The sequence below is a fragment of the Euprymna scolopes genome, chromosome 3, assembly GCF_053919585.1.
Source record: "Euprymna scolopes isolate OS-2025 chromosome 3, ASM5391958v1, whole genome shotgun sequence".
Taxonomy (NCBI): domain Eukaryota; kingdom Metazoa; phylum Mollusca; class Cephalopoda; order Sepiida; family Sepiolidae; genus Euprymna; species Euprymna scolopes.
In genome coordinates this window covers 123083546-123096045 of record NC_136484.1, presented here as the reverse complement: position 1 = coordinate 123096045, position 12500 = coordinate 123083546, and the positions used below count along the sequence as shown (strand labels likewise).

The following is a 12500-nucleotide window of genomic DNA, read 5'->3' as shown; positions in this document are numbered from 1 at the left end:
CTTACTATAAATATACCATGTACATATACTTAACTTACTAAAAATATAACCATGTATATATACTTAACTTACTATAAATATACCATGTACATATACTTAACTTACTATAAATATAACCATGTACATATACTTAACTTACTATAAATATAACCATGTACATATACTTAACTTACCAAAAATATAACAATGTACATATACTTAACTTACTATAAATATAACCATGTACATATACTTAACTTACTAAAAATATAACCATGTACATATACTTTACTTACTATAAATATAACCATGTACATATACATACTTAACTTACTATAAATATAACCATGTACATATACTTTACTTACTATAAATATAACCATGTACATATACATATTTAACTTAATATAAATATAACAATGTATATATACGTAACTTACTAAACATATAACCATGTACATATACTTTACTTACTATAAATATAACCATGTACATATACATACTTAACTTAATATAAATATAACCATGTACATATACTTAACTTACTAAAAATATAACCATGTACATATACTTGACTTACTATAAATATAACTATGTACATATACTTAACTTACTAAAAATATAACCATGTACATATACTTAACTTACTATAACTATAACCATGTACATATACTTAACTTACTAAAAATATAACCATGTACATATACTTAACTTACTATAAATATACCATGTACATATACATACTAAACTTACTATAAATATGTCATGTACATATACTTTACTTACTAAAAATATAACCATGTACATATACTTAACTTACTATAAATATAACCATGTACATATACTTAACTTACTATAAATATAACCATGTACATATACTTAACTTACTATAAATATACCATGTACATATACTTAACTTACTATAAATATACCATGTACATATACATTACTTACTAAGAATATAACCATGTACATATACTTAACTTACTAAAAATATAACCATGTACATATACTTAACTTACTATAAATATAACCATGTACATATACTTAACTTACTAAAAATATAACCATGTACATATACTTAACTTACTAAAAATATAACCATGTACATATACTTAACTTACTATAAATATAACCATGTACATATACTTAACTTACTATAAATATAACCATGTACATATACTTAACTTACTAAAAATAAAACCATGTACATATACTTAACTTACTAAAAATATAACCATGTACATATACTTAACTTACTAAAAATATAACCATGTACATATACTTAACTTACTATAAATATAACCATGTACATATACTTTACTTACTATAAATATACCATGTACATATACTTAACTTACTAAAAATATAACCATGTACATATACTTAACTTACTATAAATATAACCATGTACATATACTTAACTTACTATAAATATAACCATGTACATATACTTAATTTACTATAAATATAACCATGTAAATATACTTAACTTACTATAAATATACCATGTACATATACTTAACTTACTAAAAATATAACCATGTACATATACTTAACTTACTATAAATATAACCATGTACATATACTTAACTTACTATAAATATAACCATGTACATATACTTAACTTACTATAAATATAACCATGTACATAGACATACTTAACTTACTATAAATATAACAATGTACATATACTTAACTTACTATAAATATAACCATGTACATATACTTAACTTACTTTAAATATAACCATGTACATATACTTAACTTACTATAAATATAACCATGTACATACACATACTTAACTTACTATAAATATAACCATGTACATATACTTTACTTACTATAAATATAACCTTGTACATACACTTAACTTACTATAAATATAACCATGTACATATACTTAACTTACTATAAATATAACCATGTACATATACATACTTAACTTACTATAAATATATGCATGTACATATATTAACTTACTATAAATATAAACATGTACATATACTTAACTTAATAAAAGTATAACCATGTACATATGCTTAACTTACTATTAATATAACCATGTACATATACTAAACTTACTATAAATATAACCATGTACATATACTTAACTTACCATAAATATAACCATGTATATATAAATACTTAACTTACTATAAATATAACCATGTACATATACTTAACTTACTATAAATATAACCATGTACATATACTTAACTTAATATAAATATAACATGTACATATACTTAACTTAATATAAATATAACATGTATATATACTTAACTTACTATAAATATAACCATGTACATATACATACTTAACTTACTATAAATATAACCATGTATATATATACTTAACTTACTATAAATATAACCATGTACATATACTTAATTTACTATAAATATAACCATGTACATATACTTAACTTACTATAAATATAACATATACATATACTTAACTTACTATAAATATAACCATGTACATATACATACTTAACTTACTATAAATATAACCATGTGCATATACTTAACTTACTATAAATATAACCATGTACATATACTTAACTTACTATAAATTCTTGAAGAATATGCGCCCTATGACAGGTAGAATCAATCGCCCGAACAGATTAGTTTTGCATCACTTTATGTCCCCTTACGAAGAATAAAAGTATAATATTATGCCACTAAACCCTACGCCTAGAATCCTCATTCCCATCAAAATTCATTATAAATTTTCGATTCTAGAATGTTCCTAAAATCTTAGGCTTAAACCAAAGAGGCCATGAGGAAAAATTGAAATTCAGTAAACCTTGCTTAATTGTTGCATAATGGCAATAAATTAGATTTAACGCTAATTTGATACATTTGAATTTTTAAATGATGCGTTATGTTCGCATTATGCTTCCTCTCTAAAACCATTTGAAATACTCAACAGTAACTGAAATTTGATGAATAATTATTAATTGATAGCTAATAGATATTAAAATTTCACTAAAATTGGAAGTTTTATCTGAAGTTTCACGAAGGGCTTCCAGCTTCCTTTTACTTCATTTATATAATACTAAACTAAGTATACCCCCACATCTTCACACCTTACAGATAACAGCGCTGTTTAAAAAATCCATAATGATCGGTTGATTAGTTTAGGATTTAATGTTGTAGACGTAGATATATCTCTATCTCTACTATTATATAAAAGTCACTTTGTGTGTGTGTGTGTGTGTGAATGAGTTCCTTCCTCATAGGCTCCGAAACGGCTGAGACTATCTTTTGCAAATTTCACACAAAGCTAATTTATATGTCTGGCAGTGTTCTTAGATATGTTTTGTAAAGAAATTCATCCGATGAGTATCGAAAATCGAAAAATTCCGATCTTAAAAATAGCTTTTCTCTCTTATAGATAAAAAAAGAATTTTTACAGGGCAACATTTTTACCAAGAGGAATAATATAATTTCAGCAAATCATTTATTCTTAAAAAACAAAAAAACAAAAACAATTTATTATAATCATGGGATATAGCTTAGTGGTAGAGCATTCGACTACAGATAGAATTATCCTTTGTTCAAGTTCGAGTTTTCCTCGCCATTTTATTTTAATGGTTTCTTATCAATGAGTTCAATATACGATAAAAAGTGAAGTACCATTTAAAATCGCCGCAAGTCATTTCTTCATTTGCATATATTCATACTAAACATTAACGAAAAGTGACTTTTCCAGGGCATTCATCGTTAAGCTCAAATATCAGCTGAAGTGATATTGTAAACAAACATAGACGGAATTTGATGAACGACATTATCATTATTATTTTTTATTAATATTTTTTATTTTGCGAATTAGTCAACCGGGAATATTATTCCTCGTAATATATAATAATATAATAATCAATAGAGAATTGATTCTATAATAATACATACGCAATCTGCATAAATTAAAATATCAACTTTAGTGTATAGTACAACCGGGCAAAGCCTGGCTGCCAGCTAGTAAATAATACAAACATAACTAATTTTATATGGACAGAGATGCTATTATATTGTAAAGATTTTTACCTACATGAATGCATTTTTATTCTTTATTCTATAATTCTTAACACTTCCGATTTTTCTGTCCATAAAATTGACACAGCCGTCGATCAATACGTAATCCTTAGTGTTCACTTGTCTCTGCTGACAATTGTTTCAACGCGGCCCGTTTTACGTTCCATCTCAAGATTTCGCGATCTATATCAACATAAGACGGCCATCTTTACGCAGCTTGGATGCTGTTTAAATATGACATTACTTTTTGTTTCCATCTTGATATTGTTTAAACACAAGTACCTTTATTTTTTTCATAACGCTCTCAGTACTTCTTCACTAGTTAAACGCCTGTGTTTCGTGGAAACGAGAGTCTCTACTTACTTGCCTTCCCACGGTGGGAGAGTTTAACATGAGGTCGGGTTTTTAATGTAGAAAAAAGTTCGGCTGCTCTGTAATGATCACTCTGAATTGGGACAAAAGTAAAAATTATCTCAGTGGAAAAGAGTCCCTGTCTCTCACTGACTGAGAACAGAAAAGATGAAATTCACTATCATAAAAGATACTAGCTCCCACTTAGAAGAATTACTAGTTCCCACTCAGAAGGCCAAAGAAGTAACGAGAGTTGTGTGACTGTTATCGTTGCGAAATGTCATACCTTCCAATATCATACGGGCAGTAAATGTTTTTACCGTTTCGTCCTTCTCTATGTGAAAGAGTAGAATAGACTATTGTTAGGAGGTAAACATACTTAGCCAGTTCAGGAATAATAGGCTTATCAAGAAACTGTAGTGTTGCATTAAAACACACATACACACACGCACGCACGCACGCACGCACACACACACACACACACACACACACACACACACACACACACACACACACGTGAGAATGTGTGTGTGAGGACACTTTTCAACCTATATACTCAACTGATTTTTGATCTACCCTGAACCCGACATCAAGCTGCAGCTGAGAAAAGCGATAATATAATATATATTGGTATATAGGATATTCAGCCATGTGGGAAACTTTTAATCGGTTTTCATCCGAAAAAAAAAAAAAACGGATGCTAAGGAGATCAAAACTGAAAAATTGGCACATAGGGGTCGTCGGATTTGTATCTGTTTGCTAACTGCGATCTGACAATAACCGGTATGTCAAGATTATACTATATATATATATATATATATATATATATACATATTTGTAGTCATCGACATACAGTCCTGTTTCGTTGTATCACAACTCATCAGTGCCGCTAGACTAGCATCTCTCCCAAGCCAAGGATTGAACCTAGAACAGTCGTGTTGACAGTCGGCAGTTCTCCCACTCGACCATGGAATTGACGCCCGTAAATAACTCGCCTCTCTCTCTCTCTCTCTATATATATATATATATATATATATATATATATATATATATATATGTGTGTGTGTGTGTGTGTGTATGTGTGCGTGTGTGTTTACTTATAAAATAGTTATCTGCTTAAATAAATAAACAACGAATATATGAATATATATTTATGTACCCAGGTTGGAGAAGGAATTGTCACAATCTTGTCTCACGGGGCCAATTAGTGTAACCTGATCGCTTACAGTCCCTAAAAGCAGGGTCTAACTCTCAGTCCACATGGCTACACTTATCTTCATCTAGTGATGAACCCTTCAAAATAACACTTGTTACTGCAACTACCGCTCTGATTCTCAGAGCGCATAAACGTATAGCAATACCTTTAACACGCTAGCTGGCCATACATCGTAAGACGCTGTGACTGAGTTCTTCTTCGTAGGTGTTCTGTTGGTGCTGGTATATCGCTTTTCTCAGCTGCAGCTTGATGTCGGGTTCAGGGTTGATCGGAAATCAAATGGGTTATTCTCCACAATTAAAGCAATTCAATAATCAATGATAAACTGGAGTTCTTCTATAATATGAAGGGTAAAAATCTGTTTCACTATATGTATGTATGTTTGTATGTATCGAAAAACCTTTCGACAGATGCGACAGATTTTCATCCTTTGGACGACAAATATCGAAAAATTGACCAAAAACAGTAATTCCTTAACCCTCAACCGGGCACTTTCCTACAGGGAGGGGTTGCAAAAAAATCGTTCCTTCATGACAATTTAGTCAAACACGCATGAGCAAAAAAATGTTCTTTCTTGAATTAGTTTAAATATAAAAAACGACCTAAATTCGCCCACGCCAGTCGGTATAGTAGCAGCGTCATTATCTCAAGATTGCACGTTCGAACCGTCATATCAGTAAATTCTTTTTTTTTTTTTGATTTTTAAAGTTTTAATATTGAAACAGGGTTATTTATGCCAATTTTTTGTTCGTTTTTTTTTTTAAAATTTTTCCATCACGTTCGCTTTTTTTTGTTTTGTTTTTCCGATTTTTTAAAAGATTTTTTAATATAGTTTGCTTATTCTTTATTTTGCATCACGTTCGCTGTTTTTTTCTTATAATATTTAAACAAGATTATTATGTTCGCTTATTCTTTCTTTTCCATTTTGTTTTGATTTATCCCCCCCTCCAAAAACACACACACCTCCAGACATCCGAGCAACGCCGGGTACCCCCGTAAGTTTTCTTATAAGCGAGAATAATTATTCATAAGATATTTTACGTACACTTCGTGCAAATAGAAAGTTAAGTTCGTGCATTTTCTAATGCGGGTTTTCAACCTAGATTCCTTTAGACTGCTTTTTTACAAGCTATTGAAAAGTTTTTCCATTTAGGATTCTAGGGAAGGTTTCCAGCTTAAAAGCTAAAACCAAAAAGCTGATGTGGACGGTTCAACGATCAGTGGGCAAGTCCTGTCTAAATCTGCCAAACACAATGGTTTTTAAGGAAGTCTAATTCCGGCCAACGTCTCTTTGAGATTAACACTTCCTCCTCTATCGTTTGGGGATTGCTCTTTCTCTTAAACACCCTTTTATCATTCCCTCTCTTTACCTTTGTTCTAAAGAAATTTTAGTATCAAACTAGGCGAGAAGTCTGCCGTACAGCCAAACAAACATGACAATCTTCTACTGCGTGTTATTAAAACTAAACCATCGAATAGAAAACAGTGCTTGTTTAAATCCCTTTTCAATATAAACAGGTGTTCATTCGACGATAACTTGTTGATACTTTATTGAGGAGCTGTCATTTCAGTTATCACTGAGCAGTCTATTTTTCGGCCATGTTTGAAAAATACATATTGTTTTATCATTCTGCTAAAACATCTGGATTCTTTAACCAAGTGCCAACACCCCCAATTACACCTAATTCTCATGATATGGGGTTATATATATATATATATATATATATATATATATATATATATATATGTATGCATATATATATACATATATATATATATATATATATATATATATATATATATATATATATATATATAGTGTGTATTTAGCAAAAAACAAAAAAATAACAGGAGCAAATTGTCGTGCTTTAATTTGACGTACCTAAATATCACACGAATAGTGAATCAGCAGAGGCAGTTGTCGTGCTTTTTCATACATTTGTCGTGCTTTAAATTGTTGTACAGAAATTGTAAAACCACCAGTATTAAATGAAAACACAGTAAATACCATAGTGTGTAAAATAATAAAATTGGTGTTCTTTAGTTAATTTTCAACGCGGACTGGAAAATAAGTATCAGCTTAAAAAAAGGAATATTTAATAATTATTACTAATTCGCTTGAAATTCAATACAAAAAATGTCCTCTTCCTTCGTCATAAAATGTCGTTTGTATTCAATTTCCGCTTATTAAAAAATAAAATAAAATATGAAAATAGAATTTTTTTGCCAAGTCGTTACAATTAAATATCTTCCTGTTCTGCATTTGGTTACATAGTAAATACGATCATTTTATAATGAGAGACGCGTTTAACCTCGACGAGCGATTCTTCTTACAATTCTTTGCTTTCATACCGACAAAACTCTGTTAAGGGATATGTAATATAATGTTAGGCCAACAAGATTCTTTTAGCAACTCAAGTCCACCTTTATTTCTGACCAACAGGGCAGAACAAATGCTTTAGATTTTTTTCTTCTAAACTGACGTTCATTTTCCTTACTGATAGAACTGTGATATATTTCTCATGTATGTCTTATATATAAAGTAAAGTAAAATGTTCACCTAATTTTTGTGGCTGAAATAGCTTTCATGACAAAAGATAGATGAAAACTGTTTATTCAGTGGTTTAGGCCAAATATTGTTCCATTCTTTTAAAAACAAAATTTGTTTTTAAAATTAAAAGAAAAAAGAAATTTGAAATACTGTATTGATTAATCAACAAATGGTCAAATTATAATCTTAAAATGGTTTTACTCAATTTTTACAGTCGTATTCAGTTTGCTATGTAATTTTAATTTAAACCTTTTCCGCATAGAATTGATACCTCTTGGAGCTTTGCGCACGTATATGCGTATGTGTGGATGCACGTATATGTGGATGTATGTACGCTTTGATGTAGGTATATGTGGATGTATACGTGGTTCTATGCATACGTGGATCTATGTATGTGTAGACAAACTAATGAGACAACCTTTGATAAAAACGAGAAATCTTTAGAAATCTTTCTTTTTGGAAAACTACATGTTAATGTTACTAGCAAAAAATGTGCGACCAGAAGAAAGTAATCCACGGGAGAGTGGCATTATGATGATAGAACAGATAATGAAATATTTACTCCGTTTTACTGTGAGTGCAATGCATCTAATATCACATCATCCGCTTTTTCTGTATATATATATATATATATATATATATATATATATATATATATATATATATATATATATATATATATATATATAAAGTTATAAAAATATATACCGCTTTATTTTAAAATTTTTATTGAAAATAATCAATTCAGGTAATTTGATTATGTAGTAGAGCTGACATCTATTCAATGTAGCCGCCTTCTGCCTCAATCACTTTCTTGATACGGGTCCGGAACTGCGAGTATGCCTTTTCCACAAGCGCTTGCTGGAGCTCGGCGAATACTCGGCGGATAGCAGCGATCAGGCTGGCTTTAGTGTTATTGGAGGTCATGTTGGTGATGTTCTTCACGTATGACTAAATGAAGTAGTCCAACGGGTTCAGGTCGGGGAAGGGGGCGGTGAGAGAAGGGTACAAAGTCGTAGCACTCCTTCTGAAGTCAAGCGTGGGTCTCGTTGGAATTGTGGGCCGGCACCGAGCCCTACTGTTACACCCAAGATCTGCCAGCAGATTGCACCAGTGGGCCACCACGCTCTTCAGCATATCTAGGTACACTTTGGTTTTGACTTTCACGCTGACTTCGAACATGTGAGGTGGCATGATGTGGCCCTTACTTGAAAGCACACTAAAGACCATAACCGTGGTCGGAAACTTGAGCTGTACCCTCAAGCTTGCACCGCCCGGATTTGCATTTTTAGGGTACTGGCAATAGTAGATCGGTAGAGAGCATGAGTTTTACAGCGGCACATCTTCTATCTTGCTCGTTGAACATTGCATCACTTTCAGGCATGGTAGAAGACTTCTATCGCTCTTGGGATTTGTACACAACTGGCCGACAAGTAAATGGTCTACAACAAAAAAAAAAAAAAAAAAAAGAAAACAGTTTTTTATCAAACGGGAATGGAATTATTTAGTTTCTTTTTAGGCGACAGTTTTATCATTCTACTATATATATATATATATATATATATATATATATATATATATATATATATATATATAAATATAACGACACTGATCGAAGGGTTCAAAGTTGGACTCGTCTACCCAATGCAGCTTTTTTTTCAGTCATGATCATAATGGTTTTTATCAATAATTGTAGAAAAAAACATTAAATTTTAGGAGAGCAATAACAGCTAATCTGATTGATTAATTAAGTAGGCTACTAAATATCAGGCGAATTTACAAAAGAAACAGTAACAGATACTTATCATCTTGGTGTGACAATTCTATGGAGAAATGGAACACAGGCGCATATATATATATATATATATATATATATATATATATATATATATATATATGTATATATATATATATGAAAATATAGTAATGGCAATTAAGCAGCACATGTGCACCTGTGTTCCATTTCCGCATAGAATTGTCACACCAGATGATAAGTATCTGTTACTGTTTCTTATATATATATATATATATATATATATATATATATATATATATATATATATATATATATATATATATATATATATATATTTAAAATAGTGTAGCCATCAACGATTGTTGGTTTTTCAGACTTTTATCATTTTTAATATTTAAAAAATATTTTTATAACGCGTTTCGAGCCTTATTTAGCTCTCTCCAGATATTTTCATATAAAAGTTTTTTAGTTAAAAGTTTTAGAATTTCTTTTTGGAAAACGTTTTACTTCTAGCACTGATTGTACTTCTGAAAAAAAAAATCCAATACGAGACATGGTATCTCGAGTGGGGTGGGTCACACACACAAACACATATATGTGAAAGAAGAAATAACATATTTTAACCACCACACACGCACACATACACACACGCACGCACTGGCGCACATACATCTAAAAGGAAAAATTCATAAAAAATTTTCACCAAACAGACTTACTACCCCCACCCACAAAATGGACTTTACTCTAACCGATTGAACTCTTGACCTGCCCCACTGGAGACACCACGTCTCATATTGGCATTTCATTCAAATCATTTTTATTTTCCATTCAAAGCATGCAATTTCGGTCTAACACCAAGATATTTATAACGTTTACAATGTATGATGTATTTACGTCTTTTTTCTTGGTAAATCCGTCCTCAGTACTCATGTAAATAAATAAACAAAACGCCAACCTGTATAGAGAAACTGTGTTGTATTCTGCAATCATTTTCTGATTCAAATGATACGAACTTTTTACGAGAATACGCATATTAAACAGGGGCATGAGTCTAAGTGTGGCCTAAATACGCATAAGAGATATTAACTAACAAATACATGCACATATGCACACTAGTATTACACTGTGACCTTCTTGCCGCATATATTATGCCAGCTTTTTTGAATCTTCGACTTTATAAATTCCTCAAGCGACTGACATCGTTTTGATCGATCGATTTAGAAGTTATATTGTGGGTTTTGATGACGATCTATTGGTACAGTTTGACCTGGGGGCTTATTAACTTATTGATAACTAATGTATGCCATTGAAAATATTTACAGTTAAGAGTATATAAGTTTTCAGTGGACATGTTATTGGTCTGCAGTTATTTGGTTATCAGATATTATCGATGATCAGTTGATAGAGAATGATCATGAGACATGCGAATTTTTGTGATTTTTTCTACTTTTAAATCATTAGAGCATTCTTTATAATATAAGTAATATATTTCGTTGGTCGGTTTTAACATTTAAAATATTCTTGGTAGACATGTTATTGGTCTGTAGTTTATTAAGAAAAATATATTCTACCATTCACATGCTTTAATCAGGTTAAAGAGCCATTACCTGTCAGACTATTTCAATTCTGCCTTACACTCGAATATTTTATCTTCGGTCATTTTGAAAACAGGAATATGTGTCCGACTTGAAAATTAGCATACAATATCCTGTTCTTTTTTTTCTATTTACTGGATTTGACTACCGAATAATGACAGGAAAGATGCAATTACCACTGTCACTGTTCAGGGTCTGATGACACCAATGTTGCATGACTTTATGGCTCCGATGACAAAAACTCATTTTCGTTGGTTAATGGTTGTTAAACTGTTGATAGAGGACGGTGAAACGTGCGACTGGAATAACGGAAACACAATCGCAATCGCAGACAGTGGCATCGCCGCTGAGAGTATCGCATTTGTTGCGTAGGATGACGACTTCCTAGAAAACCAAGCACACGATTTCCCAGACGGTGACGGATGAGCAAGAGGAAGGACCGACCGATAAAAAAAAATCATAGACAATTTATTAGTTTCGGAATAAATTATGACCAAATGGACAGCCATGAGGAAAGGACAGTAGTGGTCAGTATTTCTACCATAAAATTTTGCGACATGTATATATATATATATATATATGTATATATAATGCACATTTATGTATTATGCATATATACTATAATGCATATATATTATAATGCATACATATGATTAATATATATATATATATATATATATATATATATATATATATATATATATATTGGTGATGGGACGATTTCAATATTTTTCCCGATTCCGATAAAATTAACAGTTTTGTTCTAAATTCCTGAATTCGATACAGTTACCGATTTCGATACTTTCTTTCTCCCTCTCTCTCTCTCTCTCTCTCTCTCTCTCTCTCTCTATATATATATATATATATATATATATATATATAATATATATATAATATATAAATATATAATATATATAATATATATAATATATATATAATATATATATAATATATAATATATATAATATACATAATATATAATATATAATATATATATAATATATATATAATA

The 12500-nt window shown here is 30.3% G+C and overlaps 1 protein-coding gene across 4 annotated transcripts in view; it reads left to right on the top strand.

Annotated features, from left to right (window-relative positions):
* Positions 1-12500, top strand: part of LOC145258261 (sulfate transporter-like) — a 292022-nt gene that overhangs the window by 86551 nt on the left and 192971 nt on the right. Inside the window, exon 1 of one of the 4 annotated variants that reach the window (XM_080116282.1) lies at positions 11798-12015. The exons of the other annotated variants lie outside the window; for them this stretch is intronic. The gene's annotated coding sequence lies outside the window, so the exon portion shown is untranslated. Of the gene's footprint in view, positions 1-11797; positions 12016-12500 lie in introns of those variants that run through there. 4 annotated transcript variants of the gene reach the window in all.